This window comes from Nycticebus coucang, chromosome 18 (genome assembly GCF_027406575.1).
Source record: "Nycticebus coucang isolate mNycCou1 chromosome 18, mNycCou1.pri, whole genome shotgun sequence".
Lineage (NCBI taxonomy): Eukaryota > Metazoa > Chordata > Mammalia > Primates > Lorisidae > Nycticebus > Nycticebus coucang.
In genome coordinates this window covers 14,173,045-14,194,100 of record NC_069797.1, presented here as the reverse complement: position 1 = coordinate 14,194,100, position 21,056 = coordinate 14,173,045, and positions in this window count along the sequence as shown.

Here is a 21,056-nt window from a genome sequence, read left to right as displayed (position 1 = left end):
CTCAATCTGATTAGTAAAAGTTATGACATTTTTGTGTTTCCATTTATATTTCTTAATTAATGTCCATTGGTGTTTGTTACCTTCTGCCAATTTTTAAAATTCTTATTCTTTCATTTCTCCCATTGGGCTTATTTTTGTTTTTGCATTCTCTTTCTCTGTCTCTCTCTTTCTCCAAAATTCTTTATATAGATATGACATTAATCCTTTATCTGTTTTAAATGTTGTAAATATTTCCCCCATATATGTTTTGTCTTTTTAAAGCTAAAAATTATACAGGGAGAAATATTTGGTAAATTTTGATGTGAATTGTTTTGAATTTTTTTCCTGCATTTTTATTTATAGAGGAGTATTTCTCTATTTCAATATTATAACCATATTATTTTATATTTTCTTTTTAATGGTTACAACTCCATGTTTCCTGTAGATTTCTGATAAGTTTCCCTTAACAAGCTAAAATGTTGGCATTGTTTGAAATAATCATATTGGTTCTATCCCTTGACCTATTAATATATGTGGCGAGTGGCATTTTTTTATTATAGAACATTCTTGCATTTTTGTAATAAACTCAAATTGTATGTATTACATATAGTGCATTATATTTTAAACACCCTGCCAAATTTATCAGGGTGAAGAGAAAAGCATCTAGTCATAGAGAAAAGCGTCTAGTCGCATTTAATTACACATTTTGAATCTACCTTCAAAAATGTTATCAGCTGATTGTTCTCTGGTTTTCCTACTTTCGTTTTGGAGTTTTATATAAGGATTAGGTTTGCATCATAGAATGACTTGGAAATCTTTACATTCCTTCTCTCCCGCCCCCCCACTTTGTTTTTATGATGGTGAATGTCAAACTTGTGTTTCCATGTTCAGAATTTCTTTGAGCATTTCACGTAGGGCTGGTCTAATGGTGATAAACTCTCTGCATGTGCTTGTCTGGGAAAGATTCTTTACCCTTTATTTCTGAAGCTTATTCTGGCAGGAAATAAAATTTGGGTTTAACAGGTTTTTTTCCTTTAAGCACTCTGACAATAGGATTACAATTTCTTCTGGCTTTTAAGTTTTCTGCTGAGAAGTCTGATGGGGTTTCCTTTATAGGTGACTAGATGCTTTTCTCTTGCTGATTTTAGGGTTTTTTTCCCTTCATGTTGACTTTACACAGCTTGGTGGCAGACTTGGTGAAGCCCATCTTACAATGTATTTTCCTGGTGTTCAACGGGACTCTCTTTTTGGGATGTCTGAGTCTTTTGCTAGACTGCAGAAATTTTCATCAATTATTTATTTAAGTGGTTTTCTGAACTTTTCACTTTCTTCTCCCTTGGGAATTAGGATGATTCATAAGTTTGGCTGTTTTATCTAGTCTCATACTTTGTTCATTTTTTTTTCCTGTAACATTTTTACCTGACTGCATTAATCTAAAAGACCTGTCTTCCAAGTTCTAAGATTCTCTCTTTCGTTTGGTCTAGTTAGGCAACGATAGTTTATAATTGTTTCAACAATTGTTTGTTTCTATAAGTTCTGTTTCTTTCTTTTTTTTTTATAACTCCATATCCTTGGTAAATTTCTCATTCATATCTATCCTGAATTGATTTTTTTATTTTTTTGCTTTGCTTTTCAAATTTCTCCTGCATCTCATTGAGCTTCTTTAAAATCAATATTTTACATTTTTTGTCTGGCGTTTTGTCTTTCTGGTTAGGCTCCCTTGCTAGAGAATTATTGTGTTCCTGTGGGAGTGTCCTAGTACCTTGCTTTTTTACACTTCTAGTATTATTGCACTGATTTCTTTGCATCTTGAAGGAACTGTTCCTTCTTTTTTTGAATTTACTTCTGTTAGGGCAAGAGATTTCTTTTTCTTTCTTTTCCTTCACTTGAGATTGTGACTGTGCTGTATGGTGAGGAAGGCTGTTTAACTTGGCTTCTGGTGGGGGGGTCAGTGGTGGAGACTGTATAATTTCCTTGTCTGTAGGCAGCCTTTGCATGGCGGCTTTCTCAAATGCCAGTGGTAGCGCTGTAACAGGGAGGTGACTGGAGGCAGCAGGGTTCCACAGGCAGTGGTGGTGGCAGGAGGTCACTAGAAGCTTGTCTCTTTCCCCAGTGCTGTGCACTTGTGTCAGCCCAGGTCCTTATGGACTGAGCTGGTTGACCTCTGGGCCAGGAGGTGTCACGTGCAGGTGAAACCAGTTGTAGTGGTGGTTTATGTTTAACTTTTGTTAACCTGAAGAGTTACTTGGGTGTCTCAGGAGACCAGCAGCGCAGTGACTGGGTCCGACGCTCCACCTCCGGGTGGGGTAGGGACAAGCTGGGCTATTTGTGCTGCATTGGTCTTCGCTTGGATCCTCTCAGTGCCCTGGCCATGGGAGCAGCTGGGAGGCTGGGGCAGTGCTCAGGTCGCTGGAGAATTGCCCCATTGAGGAGCAGAATGACGGCTAGTGTGCGAATGGCCCAGCACGGGGAAAGACCAGCCATCCTGGCTCCATGGCCAGTAGAACCGGAGGTGACCAGCTTTGCTCTCACACACCACAGCCAGGCGGCTCCCTCCCATGTTTCCACTCAGGCAGCAAGTCAGGGCAGCCAGCAGGGTCACATACAGTTGGCCTTCAGTCCTCGAAACCACCCCAGGCCACAAACCTCCTTCCAGGGGTGAAACCACGCCTTATGGGCAAATGCCCACACCACGCTCGCATCTCAGCTCTAGCCGTGGCCCCAGCCGCAGGCTCTCTGCTGGCCGACAGGTGCCCGGGCCGCAGGATGCAGAAGGGCTCCTTCTGTGCCACAAGGGCGCCGGCCTGTGCCGGCACCTCCTGATACACCTGCATCTGCATGGCTCTCCGGGGAATGGCGAGTCCTCCTCCACGTCCAGGGCTTCCACTTGCCGTTCCCAGCTGAACCCCAGCACGTGCGCTGCCAGGGTCTTGCCGGATCTGAAGTGCCCGTCACTTCTGTTGAATCCCTGTGTTGCATTTTGGCTAAAAGTTCAAGGTGTGTAAATATTTACATACTAATTTTCTTCTTCCAAATCATTGGGGTATGCTAGAAAAGTCTCTAGTTTACCATATTGGGAAGAAAAAAAAATCCCCCTACTTTGTGTAAAAGTTTAGGTAACTAAGAATTTTCTGCTTTTTCAATGTTTTCCAGGCCCATCTGGGTCTGGTCTCCATTTCCCACTCATTTCTAAATTGTGCATTCAAATTAATTTGTAGTACAGTTGATTTTCTGGATTTAGAGTTTGTGTAAACTCCTCCACAATTAACTTACAGGACAATGTCATTGTCCCCAAATACTCTCGTGCTATCCCTCCCCCAAACCATAGCAGCCACTGGTCCATCGTACAAATGGGATTCTGTCGGGTAGAGACACTTGGAACTGGTTTCTTTCACTCAGCAGAGTGCCTTTGAGATTCATCAAAATCGCTGAGTGTATCAAACGTTGGTTCCTCTTTCTTGCTGAGTGGTATTATTCCATGTTTGGATGTACCTCGGGATACCTGCTGGTTGAAAAGCAACCTAGTTATTTCCAGTATTTCGCAACTATGAATAGACCTGATGTAAATATTCATACGGACTTTTGCGTGAACTGTCATTTTCCTTTCTCCGGGTCTAAGGTAAATACTTGCCAGTGGGGTTCTGGATTGTAGTGTACACGTATGCTTAACTTCACACGAAACTGCCAGGCCATTTTTCACAGTGGCTGTACTAGTTTGCTGAACACCAGCAGCATATGACCATTCTTATTCTGTTTCTTTGTCAGCACTTGGTATTGTCAGGGTTTTTGTTTTAGTCTGCCTGGTAGGTATGGCACCACATTACAGCTTTAATTTGCATTTCACTTACTAACGGTGTTGAACATTTTTTTCATGTGCTCAGCTGCCTTCCATGCCTTCTTCTGGATGAAGTGTCTTTTGTCCAATTTTTGATTAGGTTGTTTGTTTTCTTACTCTTGAGTCTCGAAAAAGTTCCTGATATGTTTGTACACAAGTCCTCTGTTAAATATGTGCTTTGTAATTAGTATTTCTCCTAGTCTGTAGCTGACCTTTTAATTCTCTTAACATCTTCTGCAGAGTGAAAGTTTTAAATTTTGATGATGTTTGATTTATTCCTTTTTTTCTTTATGGATCATGCCTTCAAGGTCCTGTCTAAGAACTCTTTGCCTAATTCTAGGTCATAAAGGTTTTCTCCTTTTTTTCTTTTAAAAGATTTATATTTTACATTTAGAAGAATGACCCATTTGGTGTTAATTTTTATATAATGTATGAGGTTTGGATTATAGTTCTTTTTTTTTTTTGCATATATATTTCCAATTGTTCCAACACCATTTGTTGAAAAAGACCATCCTTTCTCAAATTACCTTTCAATCATTGAAAACAATCAATTGGCAAAATTTTTTATGAGTCTATTTCTGGACTTTCTGTTTTGTCTCATTAATCTATGTGATTCTTTTACTGGTACTCATCTTAATTACTACAGTTTCAAAAGAAGTCTTCAAATCAGACAATTTCCCACTCACCCAACTTTCTTCTTCACATTTGTTTTGGCTATACTATTTTTCTGTGCCTTTCCATGTCAGTTTTAGATTCAGCTATACCTATAAATATTCTGCTGGGATTTTGATGGGAATTACATTAAGTCTATAGATCAATTTGCTCAGAACTGACATTGTTGCTATGCTGAATCTTACAATCCATGAACATGATGTGTCCCTCCATTGATTAAGTTATTTTTCCTTTCATCAGTATTTTGCAATATTCAATTTACAAATACTACGCATGTGTTAAGTTTAAACCTAAATATTTCATTTTTGAAAAAGCTATTATAAACATTTTTATTTTCAAAGTTCATTTTTGGATAATTCATGGCCAGTATTTAGAAACATAATTGGCTGTTGTGTATTGACCTCGGTATCTGGCAACATTGATAAAACTGGCTTATGAGTTTCAGGAGCTTTTTTTTTCCTAACGTAGATGCAGTATTAAATCATAATTGCATAAAATTGATCACAGTACATACTGTACTACACTAATAATCTCATAGTCATCTTCTGTTGCTGTGGAGGTGAGCTCACATGCCGCAAGTGAGGCCAGGACGCTCATCATCTCCAGTGAGCAGTTTGTCCCTCCAGAAAATTGCAGATGTGAGGAAAAAGTGATCTTTTCAGGTTCTTGTATATTTTTCATTCTATTTAGTATGATAACTTAAACCATGCTCCCAAGAGGCACAGAAAGACGTGCCATGACTAGAACACATTGAACTGTTTGCGGTGAGCCCTAGACTGAAGTCTGCAGCTGTGGGCACTGCCATTTCATACACATGATTCATCTTACAAACAGGTGACACAAACTCACAGAATTGATAACTACACAGGACTGTAAGTGTCCTTTCTTTCTCATAGGATTTTTAACTAACATTTTCTCTTCTCTAGCTTACTTTCTTGTAAGTGTTTTGATTGACTGTTTATGTAATCAGTCAGCACCCCTAACTTCTCGTGTTTCTCAAGGATCAGCTGTAGATCTAACTCATGGTCTTCACACACTGAGTGGTATGTCATTGGGTGTATGAACCATGATATAACGGAAATGCAACTTTGCTATCATGCTGTAACTTCGATTCAATGGATGTATATATTTCTCTCCCTCATCTCCTGCGCCACTCATGAAAACTCTGGCACCCATGACTTTTCTGTTTATATTCATTTAATGGAAAGTCCGAAAATTATCATTCCAAAGCCATGTGCTGTTTCGTTTCAAAATTAGAATGTATGTTCCTATCTAAAAAAAATTCACAACTTCAAACGTAACTTACTATTAAGTCTTTCTCCCCTGCACCTGTTCATTTTATTTTTATATTAAATCATAACTGTATACATTAATGCATTAATACATTAATACATTTATGGGGTACAATGTGCTAATTTTATATACAATTTGGAATGCTTACATCAAACTGGTTAACATAGCCTTCACCTCACTTACTTAATTATTGTGTTATGACATTTATACTCTACACTTAATAGATTTCACATGTACCTTTGCAATATACATGATAGGTGTGGTCCCCTCATTTACCCTCCCTCCATCCAACCTCCCCCTCCTCTGCCCTCCTTTATCCTGGGCCCTGCACCTGTTTAAACCTAGAAGTCTGCAGTGGGGGCATGAGGTATTCTTGGAGCAAACCAGCCTGACTGTCTCCCTCCTTCCCTCCCTCCGTTTCCTTCTCTGTCTCTTTTTCTCCCTTTCCCTCTTCCTCCCTCCCTTCCTCCCTTCCTTCCTTTTCCCCTGTATTTCTCCTCCCTCTTTCCCTCTCTCCTACTTTCTCAGTTTCTCTCTCTCCCTCTTTCTTCTTTCTTTTCTTCCCTTTCTTTAGCTAGTTAGGTCAGTGGTCTCAGTGCCCAAGGGCTGTCATATGAAGATCACTGTGGTAAAATGACCTCTTACGTGTTTCTTGCTTGGCTAATGTGTAAAGGTGACTCCTTTTTTTTGTGGGGGACATTTCTAAGCTCTTTAGAACTCTCTGCTGGGTTGCTCTTTCCTAAATACTTTTAACTGAGTAGAGATACCTCTGCTTCCAGTGGTTGCTTTAGAATCCTTTCTTGGATCCTGGCATTCAGACGTAGCTTCTTTCTATGAGCTCCCCTTGCAGATAGCCACACACACCTTGTTGGGACGACCTCTGGCACATCCCATGTGGCTTCACCCTGCTGGGTCCTCCCCCAGTGCAGCTGGTCAATCCTTTTCTTATCTTCTAGCAGTGCAGGCGACAGGGTGCATTCCACAGCCTGCTGAAACTTATACATCAGGAACTTGGCCTTCTTGTCTTCCAACTGCAAGGAACATGCTTTAGAGCTCTGGGAGTGCTCTTCTTGAAGCCCCCCTTGCTAAGCTATGGATTGGAATGTGGATACTTTCCTGACCCTCCCCTTGCAGGCCATAGCTCAGGAATACCTCTGTTTGGAGAAATTGCTCTACCATCCTCCTTTCTTGTTTCCCTTATACAAATATTAACCCTTTGACATCCTTGACATGGACGAGAAGGTTCCAGGATTGTCAATTTTCTTGAAAAATCTGCATATGGTTATGTGCTGATAAAGATGGCCCAGCTGGTGTAACCAATAGACCCGAATACTTTGCAGTTCAACGCAATAGAAAAAACTTATTCCAGGTTAGAGGAATAGGCTCTGGTGGTGGGAGATGGGGGCTTTGCTATTCATAGCCTCCCTAATGTGTGGCTTCTGTGGCACCTAAAAGAAAAAAGAGCAAGGCAGTGGAGTACATGGGGGAAGTTTTCAAGGGTAAGGTCCACGAGTGCCCTTGGCCAGGGCCCAGTCACAGGACCATACCTAACTGCCGGGAGGCAGGGAAACGTAGGCTGGCTGTGTGTTTACAAAGAATTAGGCTTGCATTTTGGTGAACAGCAAGCAGCCTCTGCCATAGGTGAATTTGCATTTCAGGTTGTAATTTCTTCTTTTTTTGTTTTTAATTGAGTGACTAAAAATGACAATTCCAACATATTATCCTTGCATTTAAAAGGAGTCAAATAATTAACTACAGTTTTCCTTGACATCCTAACTGTTCTCAATGTCTGCTTCATATGCTATAGCAGTTTTTTTTTTTTACCTTTTTTTCCTCAAAAATATCTCAAATTTGGGGATATGAAATATGAAATACTACAAATTTTGACAATCTTATCCTGATCTTCTGACTCTTTTAAATGGCTTTTAACCTGAATTCCTTCTTCTTTAGTGGCCAAAAGAGCCCCAGATGTGGGATAGAACCTATCCCCACCCACTGACATGGAGAGTAAAAAGGCTGGACCATACTCATCCATGGGCGATTTTACACTGTCATGTTAGAATACTGTCACCCAGAAGTTATCCCTGTGAGCACGTCGGTGTACGTCCGGTCTTTTTCTGTAAGCTCTCCATCTCTGGAGTTACCGATCTATCTCTATTTATCCATCATCTATTTATCTATCTATTCAGATGTTCCTTGATAAGGTGTTTAAAATACACTAAGTAATACGTCTTAGACATTAATAATGTCATTAAATGTTATTCCACATAGCATCTGAAACGATCCTACTGTCTTAAATGATAGGACTGTACCATTATCATCCCATCTTTCTTGTACGTTGTAAGAGCTTAATATCTTTTATTCTTTGCAAGCAAAGGGCCAAATTTATTAAACCACAGTACATTCCAGAGAAGGAATGGAAAGTTGAATGTCTTTAAAGTGTTTCTGGCTACAAGTGAAGATGAATTCCTGTTATGCTTGTGTCCATGCTGAATGTTCTTTCTTTTTATTGTTACCAATTTGTTAGGATAAAAATGATAGATCATTGTGTTTTTTGATAGGCATTTTGATTAATTAATGAGTTGAAAAATTATTCGTTTAAAAGCTACATCTGTGTGAGTGTGGGGGGCTTGCATGTGAAATGTCTCTTAACCTTTTGTCCATGTTTCGACTGGAATGTTTTAATCTTTTAAATTTATTTTTAAGATATCTTTATAACTTGAAAACGTCAGCTTTTGTCAGGCATACACGTTTCAGGTTTTGTTTTTTTTTCCCCAGCCAAGGTTATTTGCTCTGCAAACTTATTTGTGGTAATTTATGACAGATGGGCATGTTCTTTTTAAATTTCACATAGTAAGATAACCATGTCATTCACCCCAAGAACAGCCATTGCCTGGTCAAGATCATGTAGTTACCCATGTTTTCTTCTTCTTTTTTTCTTTTTCAGTTTTACTTTTTTTTTGGCCGGGGCTAGGTTTGAACCTACCACCTCTGGCATATGGAACCGGTGCCCTACTCCTTGAGCCACAGGCGCCGCCTCAGTTTTACCTTTAAATAGTTAAGCCAATTGGACTTATTTGAGAGAGGGATTTAACTTTATCATTTCCTAAATTTTTAGCCAGCTTTTCTCATATCATTTATTAAATAATCTATCTTCTATGCATGGATTTACAGGGTTTCATTTTAAGTCTTCAATCCTAGTGTATACTTGGGTTCAGTTTTGGTACTTTTGCTTTGTTCTATTAATGTTTATCTATTTTACTGTTAGGAACACTCCATTTTAAATGGTATAAACGTAGAAGATTTTAATATGAGGTTTGCACGTTTTTTCCATGTTCTATAAAAGAAAATTCTCTTAGCTGGTCTCACATAATTAATTTTCAAAATACAAATTAGAATCATTTTGTCAGATTTCAAAATAATCCACTGATATTTCAATGAGCTTATGTATTACCTGGTGAGAGCTAAAAACATTAAGACAGTGAGTTTTTTTTAATTGACTACATGACATGTTTTTATATTCATTTCTACTTTAAAAATATATCTCAACAGAGCAGAGCAAGATGGCAGACCAGAAGGATTGAGCTAAGCTCTCCTAGAATGACTGAGGACAACGAGAGAACCCAGCCATACCTGGCATGGGGACCTTACCCAGAGTCATGGCTCAGGGAGCACAGTTGGATACAGTGTATGATCTGGAGTGGTAGAAATTTGATGAATTGGGCAAGTGATTGCAACTGGCTGTGATTGGCTGGACTTCCCTGGAGGTCCAGTTTGGGAGGAAGCCAACCAGAATGTGGTTGTTTTCATTGTCGTTGTTCAGTAACAATAATGTTTTCAGTTGTTGAGGGAAGCTACGTGTTGAGTGGCAAGCTTGAAAGAGTGGGTGGACTCAAACAGTAACTAGCTTTGAATGCCAGTTGGAGTGGATTTGCCATAGGTTTGGTGATTGGTGAAGCAGACATACTGAAAAGGTATTGGTGGCCAAGGGGCTGCCATTGTGGGAAGGTCATGAGAAGGTCTTAGCAAGGGCCTAAAGAACAGCCATCTTAATTCTGCTGGCTGGGATCAGAACTTCACTCTTGGGACAGGCTGAGTGACTCCCATACCCCATGGGAACTGGAGTCAGGGGGCACTGTGAGGCCAGCCTAAAGAATTCTTATGAGCTTTAAGATTCCCCATCCCATGGGGTCTGAATGCTGAGAAAACAATCAGATGATCACTGAAGGCAAGTAAGTTTGGAACAAGGACCATAGAGGATGCTGGCTGTGTTGTCTCCTAAGAAAACCACAGCACCACCTGGTGTCCCAGTGACATATTGCAGCATAGTGTCGTCAAGTGCAAGGACTTCTGTTAATTTGGCCACTTAGAGACATAAGCTCTGAGACAACATAATTTGAAGCAAAGGAGGCAGTGAACAGGAAAAAAAAGGACAAGGAAATAAACAAGAAGAACACATGAGGAGGAACCAAAAGAAAAATTGGGGCAACATGAAAAAACAAAATAGGGGAACTCCCTCAAAGGACCATGAGGCAGCTACTACAGGAGACACCACTTATAAAGATTTAATGGAATTGACAGAAAGGGAATTTAAAATATGGATGATAAAGACAATAAAAGGAATGGATGAGAAAATGGAAAGACAGAACCAAAAGTTGGAACAAGCAATATGTAGACTATAGAAAGGATACAGCACAGCTTAAGGAAATGAAGAATGTCAGGGTCCCACCCTGATAGCAGTGTCTGCTGAGACTTGTGGAAACTGGTGACAATTGACTGAAGAAATATAAGTTAGAAGAGATGGTAAAGAAAGACAAGAGACATAGAGAAGAATTAAAAGTAGAAGCTCAGGGGTCCATTGCCCATCTTGGGATTCCAGCAATGGCCCAGAATGTTTACTCCACTCTGATTTTATTGAAGTCTATTTGCCCAGAGGGTAAGAGGAGGGAGGGAACAAAGACATCAGCAGTTTCTCAGATTGATCATATCAGCTCCTATTGTTATTATTATTAACCTTAAGGGTAGCCTTCAGAAGTCTGAAATCTGAGCCGTATATTGGGAGAGCCTCTTGCTTGAGGTCACACACACAGATTTCTAGGGAGGTGTTAGCTCTGCTAGTTCTCTGTGGAGTAAAATGCCACTGGCATTAATCTACTCTGAGGGATAAGAGGGAGGGAGGCATTTTCCTCCCATCACCACCACAGAGGATTTTCCTCTGTGATAAGGGATATAAGCTCTTCTGCCTATATCTCAGGGCTCGAGCTACTCCCTTGGTCTCTACCACAGGCAAATGCAAATCTCCACAATGGGTATTTGCTTTGCCTATTTAATGGGCAGGAAATGCCCTAGAAGATGTATCTTTTCTTAGGACTTGTCATAGCTTCTTTTATGACCATTATTCTCCTCAGAGTGCTTACAGACCCAGCAGGGTGTTTGTAAGCTATATCCCCAGCAGGCTAGAATTTCAGAAAAGGCAAGAAGCTTGCTATCAATGGCTAGCTTTTCTTTTTTCTGACTCACTCAGCTTACTTTTAAGTTTTCCTCTTTTTCTGGGTGTGCTTTTCTTTGCCAAGAATGGGGTCTTCTGCCTCTATTCTTCTAGCAGAAGAAGACACAGGGAATGTAAAGATTAAGTAGAAAGTATCAAAAATAGGTCAGACCATGGAGAAGAAAGAACCCTCAGAGCTAGAGGATAAAGTTTTCGAGTTAACCCAGGTAGTTAAAGAGGCACAAAAGTAAAGATAGAAAGCAGAACAGTTGTTTAGAGAACTACAAGACTCCACGAAAGCATTCAAACATATGAATAATAGTGATCCCTGAAGGGGGAACAGATTGTCCCAAAGGAATACAAGCCCCACTGCAGACTATCATAAATGAAAACTTACCGGGTTTTACTAACACCCTGACACACTCCTTTGAGATGGATATCGAACCCCAGGTCATTTCACCTCAGAGTCTTTCCAAGACACATTGTGATGATGAACGTGTCCAAAGTCAAGATGAAAGAAAAAATTCTTCAAGCAGCCAGAAGTAAGTGTCAACTTATCTATAGAGGCAGAGCCATTAGGATGACAGCAGACTTCTCAACTGAAACCTTCCAAGCCAGAAAAGCATGGTCATGCACCCTCAACATTCTTAAACAAAGCAATTTTCAGCCCAGCATTCTGTATCCTACTAAATTAAGCTTCAAAATTGATGGACAAATCAAATCTTTTGTGGATATGTAAACACTGAAGAAATTTGCCACAACAAGACAAGCTCTACAGGAAATACTTAGATCTATTCTAAACACTGCCCATCACAATGGATCACCAGCAAAGTAAACACCCAGATGCTAAAGGTCAAAAATTAGCTTCTACAGTGGCACAAAAGATAAAACTACACAAAATAAGTTGAATAGAACTCCACACTTATCAATTCTCTCAATAAATGTCAATGGACTGAATTCATCACTGAAGAGGCATAGGCTGGCTGGTTGGGTAAAAAACACAAGCCATCCATATGCTGTCTCCAGGAGATACACTTAGCTTTGAAGGACAAATCAAGACTCAGGGTTAAAGATGGAAAACAGCATTTAAAGCAAACAGAAACAAGAAGAAAGGAGGGGTTTCAATCTTATTTTCAGATACAAGCATATTTAAAGCAATTGAAGTTAAGAAAGATAAAGACACTTTATATTGGTCAAAGGAACAATATAACAATAAGACATTTCAATTTTTTTATATGTTAATGCATTTATGGGGTACAATGTGCTGATTTTATATACAATTTGGAATGCTTATATCAAACTGGTTGACATAGCCTTCACCTTACTTACAATTATGAAACCAATTTATAAGACCTTTCAATTTTAAATATTTATGGACCTAACTAAATGCTCTCAGATTTATGAAACACACTTTGATGGGTCTGAGCAATATGATACCCCATAACACCATGGTACCAGGTACTTCAACACCCCTCTGATAGAACTGGACAGGTGCCCTAAACAGAAACTAAATGAAGATAGAAAGGATTTATATGTGACCCTAGAACAAGTGGGATTAATAGACATATACAGAACAAACCATCCCAAAGCTAAAGAATATACATTTTTCTTGTCAGGCCACAGTACATGCTCCAAAATCAACCACATCCTAGGATACAAATCAAACCTCAGTAAAATTAAAAGAATAGAAATTATGCCTTGTACCATCTCAGACCACAAGGAAATAATGGTGGAACTCAACTTCTACAAAAATGTCCATCCCTACAAAAGACATGGAAATTAAACAACCTTATGCTGAATGACAGTTGGGTTTAGGAAGAGGTAAAAGAGAAAATCATTCTCAAACATAACAACAATGAAGACACATGTTATCAAAACATGAAGATGCAGCGAAAGCAGTCTTAAGAGGGAAATTTATAGCATTAGGTGCCTACATTTGAAAAACAGAAAAAGAGCACATCAACAAACTCATGAACCACCTTATGGAATTGGAAAAAAAGAAGAGCAATCTAATCCCAAACCCAGAATAAGAAAAGAAAAAATCAAATTTAAATCAGAGATTAATGAAATTGAAAACAAAAGAATCATTCAGAAAATTAATGAAACAAAACATTGTTTTTTTTGAAAAAATAAATACAATCAATAAACCTTTGGCCAGATTAACTAGAAACTGTAAAGTAAAATCTCTAATAACCTCAATCAGAAGTAATAAAGGGGAAATAGCAACAGATGCCACAGAGATACAAAAGATCATCTCTGCATACTACAAGAAACTCTATGGCCAGAAATTTGACAATGTGGAGGAAATGGATCAATACCTGGAATCACACCCTGTCCCTATACCTAATCAAGAAGAAACAGAACTTTTGAACAGACTGATTTTAAGAACCAAGATTGAAAAAACCATAAAAAATCTTCCAACAAAAAAATGCCCTGGTACAGATGGCTTCACACAAGAATTCTATCAAACCTTCAAAGAAGAGCTTATACATATGCTGCAGAAATTATTCCAAAAAATTGAGAAGGAAGGAATCTTCCCCAACATGTTCTATGAAGCAATTCTCACCCTGATATCAAAACCAGGAAAAGACCTAACTGAAAAGGAGAATTTCAGACCAATTTCAACAATGAATATAGATGCAAAAATTTTCAATAAAATCCCAGCCAATAGACTATAGCTACAAGTTAAAAACATCATCCATCATGAACAAATAGGTTTCATCCCAGGGATGCAAGGCTGGTTTAACATATGCAAGCCTATAAATGTAATTTACCACATCAAAAGAAGCAAAGGGGGAAAAAAGACTATATGATCCTTTCAATAGATACAGAAAAAGCATTTTATAAAATTCAGTATACTTTTCTAATTATAAAACTGGAGAATATAGGCATAGGTGGCACATTTCTTCATCTGATTGAAGCCATCCGCAACAAACCCACAGCTAATATTATACTGAATGAAGTAAAACTGAAAGCCTTTTCACTTAGAGCTGGAACCAGACAAAGTCATTCTGTATCACTACTACTATTTGACATAGTGCTGGAAGTTCTAGCCAATGCAATCAGGCAAGAAAAGGAAATAAAGGACATCCAAATGGGAGCAGAGTAGGTCAAACTCTCCCTCTTTGTTGACAATATAATCCTATATTTAGAGAACCTCAAGGACTCAACCACAAGACTCCTGGAAGTGATCAAAAAATACAATAATGACTCAGGATATAAAATAAATGTCTACAAATTAGTAGCCTTTGCATATGCCAAGAACAGCCAAAATGAAAAGCTCATCAAGGACACAATTCCCTTCACAATAGCTTTAAAAAAATGGAATATGTTGGAATATACCTAACAAAAGAGATAAAGGTCTTGTACAAAGAAAATTATGAAACCCTAATAAAAGAAATAGCTGAAGATATTAACAAATGGAAGAAAGTACCATGCTCATGGGTGGGAAGAATCAACACTGTCAAAATGTCTATACTACCCCAAACAATCTACAGATTCAATGCAATTCCCATTAAAATACCATTATCATACTTTCAAGATGTGGAAAAAATAATTTTTCATTTTGTATGGAACCAGAAGAAACACTGTATAGCCAAGGCAATTCTTAGTAATAACAAAAAAGCCAGGGGTATCACCCTACTAAACTTTCAGCTATACTACAAGGCCATACTGATCAAAACAGCATGGTATTGGCACAAAAATGTAGACATTGACATTTGGAACCAAATAGAAAGCCATAAGATGAAATTAACATCTTATAGCCACATAATCTTTGATAAACCAAACAAGAACATACACTGGGGAAAAGAATCCCTATTCAATAAATGGTGCTGGGAGAACTGGATAACCCCATATAAAGGACTGAAACTGGATCCACACCTCTCATTGCTTACAAAAATTGACTGAATATTTATTTTTATTTTTTATTTTTTAAATTGATTCAATATTTAAATTTAACACATGAAACAATAAAAATCCTCCAAGAAAATGTGGGGAAACACTTGAAGATCTCAGCCTGGGGAAAGATTTTATGAAGAAGACTTCCATGGGAATTGCAACAACAGCAAAAATAAATAAATGGGACTTACTTAAACTGACAAGCTTCTGTACAGCTAAGGAGACAACAACCAAAGCACATAGACAACCTTCAGAATGGGAAAAGATATTTGCATATTATGAATACAACAAATACTTGATAACTAGGATATATGGAGAACTCAAATTAATCAACAAAAAAAGATCCAACAATCCAATATCACTGGGCAAGAGAGATGAATAGAACCTTCTCTAAAGAAAACAGATGAATGGCTAACAAACACATGAAAAAATGCTCATCATCCCTAATTATCACAGAAATGTAAATGAAAACTACCCTGAGATATCACCTAATCCCAGTGAGAATGAATCACATCACAAAGTCTCAAAGCTGCAGATACTGTCATTGATGTGAAAAGAAGGGAACACTTTTACATTGCTGGTGGGACCACAAACTAATACAACCTATTGGCAAGGAAGTATGGAGAATCCTCAAAGAACTGAAACTAGACCTCCCATTTGATTCTGCAATCTTATTACTAGACATCTATCCAGAAGAAAAAAAAATCCTTTTATCATAAGCACATTTGTACTAGACTATTTATCACAGCTCAGTTTACAATCACCAAAATGTGGAAACAGCCTAAATGCCACCGACCCAGGAATGGATTAACAAGCTGTGATATGTGTATTCCATGGAATACTATTCAGCCACTAAAAAAGATGGAGACTTTGTATCTTTTGTATTAAACCTGGATGGAGGTGGAACACATTACTCTTGGTAAAGCATCATAAGAATGAAGAAGCAAGAATCCAATGTACTCACTTCTAACATGAAGGCAGTAGATGAGGTAATACAAGGGTGGGGTAGGAGAATGAGCAAGTGGGGAGAGGGGAGGAGGGGGCAGATGGGGGTGTCATGGTGTATGGCGCACCCTTTGGGGGCAGGACACAATTATAAGAGGGACTTTATCTAACAAATGCAATCAGTGTAACCTAATTCTTTGTACCCTCAATGAATCCTAAACACTAAATAAAATAAAATGAAACAAAAATATGTATCTCAATAAAATCATGTCATTTTACAAAACCTATTCATAGACATTTAATATTGTTATTGAAAAAGATGTTTCTGAAGTATACATTCTAAATGATCATAGCTTAAATAAGTTATAAAATTGTTAAATTTTGTGTATTGGTTTTACTATTGCCCTTTTTACTGAATTCTTATTAGTTCGAATAAATTTTAGTAGATTTCTTAGTTTTTCTAGGTATTGACCATTTGCAGATGAGATTATATTTCTTATTAGTTTTTCTTGTTTATTGTATTGACCAAAGCTTCAGACTATGTCAAATAATGTTACTAACATGCCATGCTTCACAAAAAAAAAAAAAAATCTTCTTACTGGTGACTTGGGAACCTTTCCTTAATAAAACATGTATTTTTTTATTAAGTCATATATACATAGATCATGAATACTTATGCCTTTGTGGGATTCATTTTGGCAATTGTAAACTGAACTATGATTATTTGTACAAATTGGAGTGCTTACTTCCTACTAATTAACATAGCTTTCATCTCAATTACTTAATCAAAAGTGTTAAGACATTTGTGTTCAATACTTGATAGATTTGATTTGTACCCTTGCAATATGCTCCATAGGTGTAGTCCCCCTCATTAACCTTCCCTCCCCCCTTCCTTGCATACCCCTCCCCTTCCCTCCTTCATCCTGGGCTATAGTTGTGATTCATCTTTCATATGAAAGTGTGAGTAATTATAAACTGGTTTCATAGTAGTACTGAGTACATTGGATATATTTTTTCCATTCCTGAGATACTTTACTGTGAAGAATATTTTTCAACTCCATCCTAAACATAAAAGAGGTTAAGTCTCTATCTTTTTTTAATGCTGTATAGTATTCTATGGTATACATATATCATAATTTATTCATTCATGGGATGACGGGAACTTGGGCTTATTCCATGACTTGGCAATTACAAATTGAGATGCAATGAACAATCTGGTGCAAGTATCTTTGTTGACAAGTGATTTTTGGCCTTTTGGATATACACCTAGTAGAGGGATTTCAGGATCAAACTGCAGGTCTACATTTAGATCTCTGAGTGTTCTCCAAACTTCCTTCCAAAAGGAATGTACTAGCTTGCATTCCCACCAGCAGTGTAGAAGTGTTCCTTTCTCCACATCCATGCCTTAGTCTGTTGTTTTGGGATTTTGTGATGTGGGCTACTCTTACTGGAGTTAGATGGTATCTCAGAGTGGTTCTGGTTTGCATTTCTCTGATGATTAAAGATGATGAGCATTTCTTTATGTGTCTGTAGACTGTGCGCTTGTCTTCTTCAGAGAAGCTTCTGTTCATGTCTCTTGCCCACAATGAAATGGGATCACTTGTTCTTTCCTTATTAATAAGTTTGAATTCTGTGTGGATTCTGGTTATTAAACCTTTTTTGGAAATACAACCTGCAAAAATCCTCTCCCATTCTGAGGGCTATCTACTTGCTTTACTTAGTGTGTTCTTGGCAGAAGCTTTTTAGTTTGATCAGATTCCCAAGAATGTATTTTTGATGTTGCTTTGATTGCCTGGAGGGTCCTCCTCATAAAGTATTCTCCCTGGCCAAATTTTTTAAGTGTTTCTCCTGTACTCTTTCTAAGAATTTTTATAGTTTCATGTCTTAAGTTTAAGTCCTTTAACCAGTGAGAGTCAATTTTTGTTAGAGGAGAAAGGTGTGGGTCAACTTTCAGTCTTCTACAAGTCACCAGCCAATTCACCCAGCACCGTTTGTTAAATAGGGAATCTTTTCCCCGATTTATATTTTTTATAGCCTTATCAAAGATCAAATGACAATAAGTGTCTGGGTTCATCTCTTGGTTTTCAATTCTGTTGCATACATCTTCCTCTCTATTTTTGTGCCAGTACTATACTGTTTTTATAACTATAGATTTATACTATAGTCTGAAGTCTGGGAGTGTGATTCCTCCTGATTTGTTTTTATTTCTGGGTAATGTCTTGGCTATTTGAGGGTTTTGTTTTCATATAAAACTAAGTACTAATTTTTCCAGATATTTAAAGTATGACAGAAGTGCTTTAATAGGCATGCAACTATAAAACTCCTAGAAGTGATCAAGGAATACACAGCGTCTCAAAATCAATACCATTAATTATGTAGCCTTTACATATACCAACAATAGTCAAGGTGAAAAAACAATCAAGGAATCTATTCCCTTTACAATAGTGCCAAAGAAGATGAAATATCTGGGAGTGTACCTAACAAAGAACATGAAAGATCTCTATAAAGAGAACTATGAAACTCTGAGAAAAGAAATAGCTGGAGGTGTTAACAAATGGAAAAATACACCATGCTCATGGCTGAGAAGAATCAACATTGTTAAAATGTCTGTACTACCCAAAGCAATCTACAGATTTAATGCAATCCCTATGATAAACATTTTGACTAAAATCTTTAGCATTATGAGTTTTTATAGAGTTTGTAACATAGGAAATTCATTGCACATTTGGAGTAAATTTTATTTGGTCAAGAGCATCTTTTAGAAACTTTAAAGAATGGGTCAAAGTTCTCCATAAAATATAAAAACACTATAAAAAGTAATCGTCCATTTTCTTGGCAAGTATTTCCTCAAGTTCTAACGTATATTATTTATTTCCTAATACCTTGGAGTTTAAAAGTTAGGGTGATCACAATGTAAGATTGTAACCAGATGGTTAAATGTAGGGTCTGTTTTTAAGTCTTTAAATTTATTACAAAATATTAAAACATTATATTTTTTTATCACAGATCCTCTCTTTTTTGATAATCAGATTATTCTCATTGCAAAATCTCCTATCAGAATCTTACTGAAAATACAAAAATAATTATATTATATTATTTATTTATTTTATTTATAAAAATAAAAACACTTTATGACAAAAATAAATAAACAAAATAATTATTTTTGTCATAAAGTGTTTTTATTTTTATTTCAGGTTACAAACAACCAGGTCACAATATTTGAATTTGTTAAGCAAAGTCCATCTTGTACTACACTGTTTATTGCAGCCCAATCTACAATTGTCAAGATGTGGAAACAACAGAAATGCCAATCAACTAAGGAATGCATTAACCAACTGTAGTTTATGTATACTATGGAATACTATTCAGCCATGAAAACGATGATGACTTTACATTTTTTGTGTTAACCTTGATGGAGTTGAAGCACATTCTTCTTAGTAAAGTATCACAAGAATGGAAAAGCAAATATCCAATGTACTTGATGCTAATAAAAATAATTATTTCAAATAAATCTGTTTTATGGCATAAATCACTTTCAGAAAAATGTTCTCAAGTGTTCTTATTTTGAATTATTGATGGTGCTCCTAAGTCAGGTGGTTTATCTGCATGATCATTCTGACTTAGGAAAATGTGTGAGTGAATGGGGGCAGTGGCCAAGGTGGGTTTTGTAGAGATGTAGGTGGTTATGCTAGAATGTTCTGCTTACAGAAAAGAAAGGCAAAAGTTTGTATTTTGCCAGTTTAGACCTCTAGTTGTTTGGAGGCACAGGCAGAAACTTTCTGTGAGTTGAGGAAGCCATTCAGCCAATGTGACAGAGCTGGGTTTCTTTCGTGTGCTTGTCATGACCACCCAGCACAGATAGGGGCCACATGGCCCCTTCCATGAGGGGCACGATTGCCCCTTTAGTAGCTCAGTGGAGACTCATCCCCTTGCTTAGTCTACTCCTAATGAAGCTGGTGGCTTTGCCATGGGCAGAGCTGGGTCATGTCCCCACACTTTTGTCAGATTGAGGTCTGCCCACTGCCTGAGGCCAGGTAGGACTCTGACCTGTGGCTGTGCAGCTCCCATGTCACTAAATTCCCTGTGCCATAGATTTTAGGAGGACAGCACTCTAAAAAAGCCCAGCCCAGACGGCAAGTCACTGCCCCTTTCTCTTACTGGTGTGGGTACCCTTCTTATAAGCCTGTTCTGACAATAGCCCTGTGGGGTAAACACAACATTCTCACCTAGAGAAGATGAGGAGGGAACATGTTGGCTAGAATTCCATGTCCTCCGGACCCCATGGCCTTTCTTGTTTCACTTGTAAAAGCTGCAGAACATAAAATTTACCATTTTAACCATTTTTAATGTATATTTCAGGGGCATTAAGTATATTCACAATATTGTACAATCACTACCACTTTTATTTTATCTTTCAAACTAAAACTCTATTATCTATTAAATAATTTCCCATCTCTTCTCTCCCAAACCACTAATCCTGGTAACCTCTAATCTACTTTCTGTCTCTACCAATTAATTCAACTACTCCAGATCCCTCATGTAGATAGAATCAAAGTGTATTTGTTGTTTCGTGGCTGGTTTAGTTTAACATGTTTTCAAGGCTCATCCATGTTTGCAGTGTGTTGTCAGAACTTCTTTCTTTTCTTCTTCTTCTTTTTTCTTTTTTTTTTAGACAGAGTCTCACTCTGCTGTCCAGGCTAGAGTGCCATGGTGTCAACCTTGCTCACAGCAAACTCAAATTCCTAGGTTTAAGCAATCCATTCAAGTAGCTGGGACTACAGATGCCTGCCACAACTGCTAGATAATTTTTCTATTTTTAGTAGAGATGGGGTCAGGCTGGTCTTAAACTCCTGAGCTCAAGCAATCCACCCACTTAGGCCTCCCACCCACCTCGGTCTCTAGAGTGCTGGGATTACAGGCATGAATCACTGTATCAGGACCAGA